The sequence below is a fragment of the Zootoca vivipara genome, chromosome 13 (genome assembly GCF_965207765.1).
Source record: "Zootoca vivipara chromosome 13, rZooViv2.hap1.1, whole genome shotgun sequence".
NCBI lineage: Eukaryota > Metazoa > Chordata > Lepidosauria > Squamata > Lacertidae > Zootoca > Zootoca vivipara.
The window spans coordinates 10,282,729-10,290,612 of NC_142596.1; the positions used below are offsets into that span (position 1 = coordinate 10,282,729).

Here is a 7,884-nt window from a genome sequence, read left to right on the forward strand (position 1 = left end):
GTGGCTCGGGATCTCCAAGATGTTTTTATTTGAAGACCGTAAGGTCCTCCATGGGACATACCAGGAGAGGTGGTCCCATAGGTATGAGGGTCCTAGGCTGTATAGGGCATTAAAGGTTAAAACCACCACCTTAAACCTGATCCTGTACTCCACTGGGAGCCAGTGGCAGCTGGTATAGCACTGGGTGAATGTGATCCCGCAGCGAGGACCCCGTAAGGAGTCTTGCCACGGCATTCTGCACCTGCTGGAGTTCCTGGGTCGGTCTCAAGGGCATCCCCACATAGAATGAGTTACAATAATGGAGGTGATCACAGTGGCTAGGTCAGGGCGAGAGAGGTAGGAGCCAACTGCTTAGTGACTGCTGTTTATTCTAAAACTCATGTAAGGCCCATGAGCTTAGGTTACGTCCACCAATTATCGTATTTTAACACAGTTTTGACTGGTGTTCCCTGTAAGGAGATGCCTCCATTTATAATTCGGTCACTACACTACAGATCTCATATTTTTTTTGAAGTCTGGTCTCCTCTCTGGGCAAACAAGCAATGATAAGGGAGGATGGGGGTGGAAGCTACCCTCCTTGCATCATAGTGGGGCTTAGATGAAGGGTGTTCTCAGCAATGCTCTCTCCCTTGCTTTTTCAAGAGCTGCCTCTTGGTCCACGTTTCCCCCCTTTGTCTCTCCATGGAGTGATGTGCCAGGGATGAAGTTATCTGGATCGCTGGAAACCTTCCTTCCAAGCCCTTCCTGTGGGCACCAGCAAGGTGCTCAACTGCAGTAACTTGTCCTTCTTGTGAACAAAGATGTGGGCTTTCCTGTCCAGGACTGTGAACATAAACTGCCCACCCCCTCACCCAACTCAGTGGACTCTGCATGGTCTGTGTTCTCTCTTGCCTTCCTTCCTGCCTGCCTGCCTGTCTTGCCCTCCACTAACTCATACCAAACTTCCATTTCTGAGTTTCTCCTCCTGCTACGCTGAGGCCCAGTTGGAGAGACTCAGTTTTGGTGACAGACCCTTTTTCTCTTTTCTCTTCTCGTTTTTTTTCTGGTTTCCAGCTGGGTTCCTGGCACAAAAACGTGGTCTAGCTGTGTGTACAGTGCAATATCCAGGGCCTTCTTATCCTAAACATTGTTTATGCAGTTCCGCTGGAGGAAGTGAAAGACAATCAGTTTTGCATGTTTTCTGGCATGAATTTAAAACACTTTAACTTGGGTGTGTGCGTGTGTGAGTGTGCAAAGCTTGTTTTTGTTCTAGCATTTGTGTAACCATAGCAACGGGTCTTGGCCTAGCTATTGATCACTGAAGTTTTTCATCTTGCTTCTGTGAAGACTTTGCTTCTGGAAAACACTATCCTAGTTTTTGCCCTCCCCCCCAAAAAAAAAATCCCCTTGGCTTTCTTTTTCCTCCAGTTTTCCCTTTCCAATTTCTGCTTTGACTAGAATTTGAAAAAGAAAAAAAAAGTTTCTTCTCAAAAGTACAATGCACTGGGTTTCTTGTCCATTTGCCCTTCTCCAGTTAAAAGTCAGGGTTGTTTTTGTGTTTGTTTTCAGTCAGACTTCTATATATAGAACAGCTGTAAAATATTTAACCTTTTTTTCCACATCCCTCTGATTGGAGAGAATCCAGTCTTGCCAAATAATCAGCCATCCTTATGGGAATACCGAACAAAGATGTACGAGTATTTTTGTACCATGTGTAATAAGGAAGTATTTATGCATCATAAAAGATTTTGTGGTTTTTGTGCAATTAATTATTATTAAAGAGAAACTGTAATCTGTATGATAAGTTAAATGTTTAGTTAAAAGCTTGAAGAGAAAAAGACTTTTTCTGTAACTGATTCAGTCAGGCATAGTAACAAGAAGTTGTGCAATTTTCGTTAACATTTTATTGCTTGGTATTTGGAAGTGCTTTAAGTATTATTGGACCATGGCTGTCTCGCTTGTATTAAGATTCTTGAGAAATAAGTTGCTATATCCTATGAGAATGTGAAACTGGATAATATATGAATTGTACTCAGTGGTGTGTTGACTCTTTAGTGCGGTGGGGGCAGGGGTGGAATGTGGTTATTGACTTATAGTGCTCACAAGCCTGTCCTGTTTTGGAAATGTGGCATGGGGTTACATTTGTGCCACACCTTCAAAGTTCTATCCTACCACTTTAGCACCCATAACTTCTCGCAAAGAATGCTGGGAAGTGTAGTTTAAGGGTGCTGAGAGTTGCCAGAAGACTCCTATGCAAAGTGACAATCAGACCCTCTTCCCAGGGAGCTCTATGAATTGTAGCTCTGAAGGGAACAGCGTCTCCTGACAACTCTCAGCACCCTTAACAAACTACATTTCCAAGGAATCTTGGAAGGCATGACTATTAAATGTATATATGTATGCTGGATGTTGTGCATCTGTCTCCCTCACCCCTCATTCCTCATCCTCACTGTGGTGGTACACCTCTGAGTAGGACAGACTTGCTAGGCCACGGAGGGAAGCATACAGCAGAGGCAATTTGGACAGGAACATGTGTCGATATCACACCCTCCAACATTTCTCAGATGAAAATAGGGACATTCTATTCTGCATCGGTATCACTGCTTGAGCATTTCTCCTGGTCAAGCGCAAATGTTATTAGAGGAAACGCACAAAACGGCAGTATGTTCAGCACATAAATCTTTCTGTCCCTATCTCTAGGAACTGAAGCTGTGTACCTCTGAACTACCAGTTGCTGGAAATGCCCTGCTTGTGAGCTTCCTTTTGGCACAAAAGGATGCTGGACTAAATAGACATTTGGTCTTGCTGATTTGGTGGTCTGTGCTACACCATTTCAGACTCTGCTTGTGTGACTCAATGCCCCTTGTATCAGAGTCCTGTCATGTAGAAAACTGCTGTGTTATAGGGGGAAAGTCCCTAGTTTTTGATATGGAGAGAATTTTACATGGGGTAACACCTAGATCCAGGCTTAGGCGCTTTGTTGAGAACTGGGCCTCACTTCTGCATGGTTGGAACGTAGCCAGCCTCCACCTGCCTGCCAAAACATCTACCTAACAGCCATCCAGTGAGTGGCTCTGGCTCTCGGCTTCTTCCTTCATCTCTGTGTTGCCTTTGTAGTACTCAGCAGGGAAAATGATGGGGACTAAACTGGAATTAGTTGCCTCTGCCTGTTGTTGGCTCTGGTTCCACGTGCCGTTCGGGCTCCTTGTCTTCTGCCCTGGCAGTCTGAATGGACACTTAACCACCGCAGAGCCTAGCCATATGATAAATTCTCATACCTGCCCTTTCCTTGAATGAATCCCACTTTTGTGTTTTATAGCCGCCTGACACGTCCCCAGTCATCTGCTGTCCCTGTCCTCTTTGCTTTGTGGTGTGCTTGCATCGAAGCCCAAGCTGCCATGACCAAGGGCCTCCTCTCTTACGCTGCCCACCAATTTGGCACCTCTGGAGGGGTGAATGGTCTTCCCTTTTTGCCTGCTGTGTGGATGCACCTGTTCCATTAGAGGGGCAAGATGCTCCGCCGTCACCAAAAGGCAGGGACTGTTTTCATGAATAAATGATAAGTAAACCGTTCATGTTGAAACGACTGCTCAGCCAAGCGACATTCTCCCCAGCACCAAATAACTCTTCCCCTTCCCCCTTCCTGCAGTGCAGGTGTCTCCCTAGTGGGCAGGACTAGGGAGGGGAGGTTGCAGGCAGGGTGGAGGTGTTTCCGCAAATGCAGGTAAAACTACACGGCCCCTTTCCCAAATCCATACACGGAGAAGAAAGCACAAAGCAGACATTGTCTCTTCCAGATACAAACTATTTCAACATTCAAACCCAGACATCTATGTATTCTCCATGTTATCGGAAGCATCGGTCACTGGATTCTTCTGGCTGTGTTTGATGAGACCTGGGCTTGCAACCCTGCTGTCTGGTGTAGGCTGGCTGATCTTGACTTTGGCTGTATTCCTTCTTGGCTGCTGGGAGGTGGCCTCTCCATCTGCCCCCTTACCCTTGCTGCTGTTGGCAGAGTCCCTGCCATAGGCACAGGGTGTAAAAAATCACCTTTCTGACTATGGGAAGATGGCGACATAGCACTGCTATTGCAGCGAAATCAGGCATGGAAAAAGCTTCCTGTCCTCCTCGCACCATGGCACAAAGCCACACAATTTTTTATTTTATTTTTTTGCCTTTCATCCTCTCCTTGCCCTCCCTCTGGACGTTTCAATTACCTGGATTGTGTAAAATGTAGTAATAATTTCTAATTTCTACTGTGGTAAAGTGGCTTTTTCTTTTCAGGGGGCACTGCCCATACAACTCCTGCTTGACAGGTTTCCTGCTTGGCAGGGGGTTGGACTGGATGGCCCTTGTGGTTTCTTCCAATTCTATGATTCCTTGCCAAGGGCCCCTAGTTAAACCTCTCTCTAACTTTTGGTTATCTTCTCCACATTCCCTACCCTTTTGCTAAATCTGAAGCCAGAGGGACATCATTGCTTATGAGAGGAAGGCAAGGCAGCAATTGGAGCAAAAATCCCAAGTCGTATCTAAGAACAGGCCCTTTTCTGGCAAAGACCTTCCATGATCTGTGTGTAAGCAAACAGAAGGGAAATTATTAATATATCTCAAGGCAGTTGACAACATAAAATGCAATATAAAAGCACAAAATGCATAATAAAAATAGGAACCAAAAAACAACACACAGCCCAATAACCCCTTCCACAAACATATTCAAAAGAAGTATATGGTGCTACTCAGCCAAAAGCCTGATTGAAGAGGAATGTTTTTCGCCTAGTGACTAAAGGTGCATAATGAAGGTACTAGCCAAACCTCCCTGGGGAGAGCATTTCACAAAGGGGCAGCCACTGCAGAACAGACCCGTTTTCATGTTGCAGGGTCTGAATAGGTTCATATGGAGAAGCAGTCCTTGAGGTATTGCAATCCTGAGCCATAATTGACTTGCCACCTGCCATCTTACAGTGCTAGGCTTTTGCCAGAAAGGCAAAAAATATTTTTTTCTGAGTGGTGATGGTCTTCTTCTTGGAGCTAGAGCAACGTGTCTAGCTTTTGGTTTCACTTGATCTTGTGTGTCAGTGAGGGACATCCAATGATGACTAGGGATGATGATGGTGATGATTTATTGCATTTATATCTCACTTTTCCTCCAAAGAGCTCAAGCAACATCTGGAAGGCCAAGGGTTCCCCACACCTGCTCCAGATTATTTGGGCATGAGAACATTTTTTAAAAAAAATGAAAGTACAAACCATGGAACATGGAGGTCTCCATTTATTCTGCCTGTGTTATGAAATAAGGGCTATATTGGAAGGAGTGAACTATAGTCTGTGGGTCACCTTTCCTGACAAAGCTCCTTCAAGAAATCGACTTGGCTGCCCTTTGGTTTCTAGGAAGCTGTCCTGTACCTGGCATGTGTTATTAGTCTCAGCATTGCCTGCATTGAGTGGTGGCAGCACTCTGGAGTATGACAGGTATTTTCCCCAGCCTTACCTGTTGATGCTAGCAGTAGTCAAATGGGGGACATTTGCAGTTGGAACATGTTATGTACTAGAGCCAAGCCCATCCCATATATGCAAGACAACTTATGCCAGCTGGTGGCGCTGTGCTCTAAACCAGTGGTCCTCAACCCCCGGGCCACGGACCGGTACCGGTCCGTGGATCAATTGGTACCGGTCCGCCCAAGGAACATTAAATACAATTAAATTAAAATTATTAAATCAAAACAATCTAAATAAAATATAAATAATCAATGCCCCCCCCCTCAGCGGGCCACGAAACAATCAACGCCCCCCCTCAGCGGGCCGCAGTAAAATTATCAAACGTTGACTGGTCCGCGGCGATAAAAAGGTTGGGGAGCACTGCTCTAAACCACTGAGCCTCTTGGGCTTGCCGATCAGGTCAGCGGTCTGAATCCCCGCAACAGGGTGAGTTCCCATTGCTCTGTCCCAGCTCCTGCCAACCTAGCAGTTCGAAAGCATGCCAGTGCAAGTAGATAAATAGATACCGATGTGGCAGGAAGGTAAACAGTGTTTCCGTGCACTCTGGTTTCCATCGCGTCGGAAGCAGTTTTAGTCCTGCTGGCCACATGACCCGGAAAGCTGTCTGTGGACAAACGCCAGCTCCCTCGGCCTGAAAGCAAGATGAGCACCACAACCCCATCATAGTCTTTGACTGGACTTAACCATCCAGGGGTCCTTTACCTTTTACCCTTACCAGCTTCTTTGCCCATCTAGGCATTGTCTGCAGACTCTTAAGCAACAACAGCTCTTCAGGGTCTTGGGCAGAAATCTCCTATACCTGCTCCCTTGTGCTTTTAACTGAAGGTGCCTAGAGCATATGTTCTTCTGCTGAGCAATGGTTACACCCTCTGTCCCTTCACACAGGTGGGGTACCTGTGGCTGTTGTTGAACTCCAGTTGCCATCACTGAATCAGCTAGCACAGCTGGAGGTCAAGGATGATAGGTGTTGTAGACCAGGCACCCCCAAACTTCGGCCCTCCAGATGTTTTGGACTACAATTCCCATCATCCCTGACCACTAGTCCTGTTAGCTACGGATCATGGGAGTTGTAGGCCAAAACATCTGGAGGGCCAAAGTTTGGGGGTGCCTGTTGTAGACGCACGATACCTGGAGGGCCACAGGTTCCCTATCCCTGAAAATGTTGCCTCCCACTTCCTTTCTTTTTACTCCAGTGGCTTCTCTCCCCACAAGCACCTGCTCAGTCTCTGCATTGATTCCTGCTGAATCGTTTCCCCCTCCGCTCCTGTCTGTCAAAACCAGCCACAGTACTCAGCTTTGCTCACCTAAGCGTGAATGACCCCTGGGGACCACTAGAGCCAACCGTGGGAGCACCCTGCCCTCTGAATTATAGACGAGATTGTTTAAATCCTGCATTAACATGGGCTGAGCATGAATAATTCACACGCCCCGTGCTTGCAAAGGGGTCTTGCGCATGTGCGCACACATCCTTCATAATAATCAAAGTAGGTCATAGCAGCAGCAGAAGCTCACTGCAATAAACCTGTGTGTGTGTGTGTCTGTCTGTCTTTCTGTCTGTGTGTGTATATGCACACACGCAGCTATGTTGACAGGCAGAGCAGATTCTGTCTTAATCTGGTGTGTTCATAACCAGCTTGTTGGGAGGCAAACTCCATATAGCACAATGGGTGTCTGTTTTTGAAGACAGAATCTCCCCCTTCTAAAAACAGACACAACATGGTCAGCTGTAAGTTGTTATTCCCTTAAACCAGGGTTGGGGAAAATTTTGGGGTCAAGGGCCATATCGCCCCATGGGGAGCTTTCTGGGAGCCACATTCTAGTGGTGAGCCAGAGGCATGAGTTGGCAGAGCAATGATCTTTCCAGAGGAGGAAGAAGGACTCTAGGACCCTGTCAGAGGCGTTATGCCTCCTTCCCAAAGCCCAGCTCCTTGCTTAGCCCGCTTTGGGAAGGTGGCAGGAGGGCTGGGTTAGATTTCAAATATGGTCTCGCTCCCACCCACCACTGGTGTGACAAGACAGTGTGCTGCCCGGGGGCTCCATGTCGAATAACTACTCTGGCCCATCATAGCTGTAGCCAGGATTCTTGTTGGGTGGGGCAAAAAGATCATGTGTAAAAATACACCCCCCCAAAGCGGACATTACAGAGGGCTGGCTTTTGTTAGGGGGAGACAAACTTTTGCGGGGGGGGCGCAAAACCTCAGTTAATTGAGTCTTTTAAATGCTTTTCAATCATTTTTTAGGATTTGGGATGCACTGCTCCCCTCAGGCTATGCCCATGCAGCCCACTTGGTATGAAAAGTTGGCCGCCCTGATGAAGGCATTTTGGTTTTCCTGGTTTTACGAGAATTCTGAACATGGCTATGGCACCATCTAGGGGAAAGTCTCAGTTCAGCAATCCAAGAACTAAGA

The 7,884-nt window shown here is 46.8% G+C and overlaps 1 protein-coding gene across 5 annotated transcripts in view; it reads left to right on the forward strand.

Annotated features, from left to right (window-relative positions):
• Positions 1 to 2,014, forward strand: part of RBPMS2 (RNA binding protein, mRNA processing factor 2) — a 47,465-nt gene extending 45,451 nt beyond the window's left edge. For 4 of the 5 annotated variants that reach the window (XR_009558525.2, XR_015946922.1, XR_015946923.1 and 1 more), the window contains one exon: positions 643 to 2,014. The gene's annotated coding sequence lies outside the window, so the exon portion shown is untranslated. The remainder of the gene's footprint in view (positions 1 to 642) is intronic. The other variant, XR_015946921.1, reaches the window with a different exon arrangement.
• The last annotated feature ends 5,870 nt before the right edge of the window (positions 2,015 to 7,884 follow it).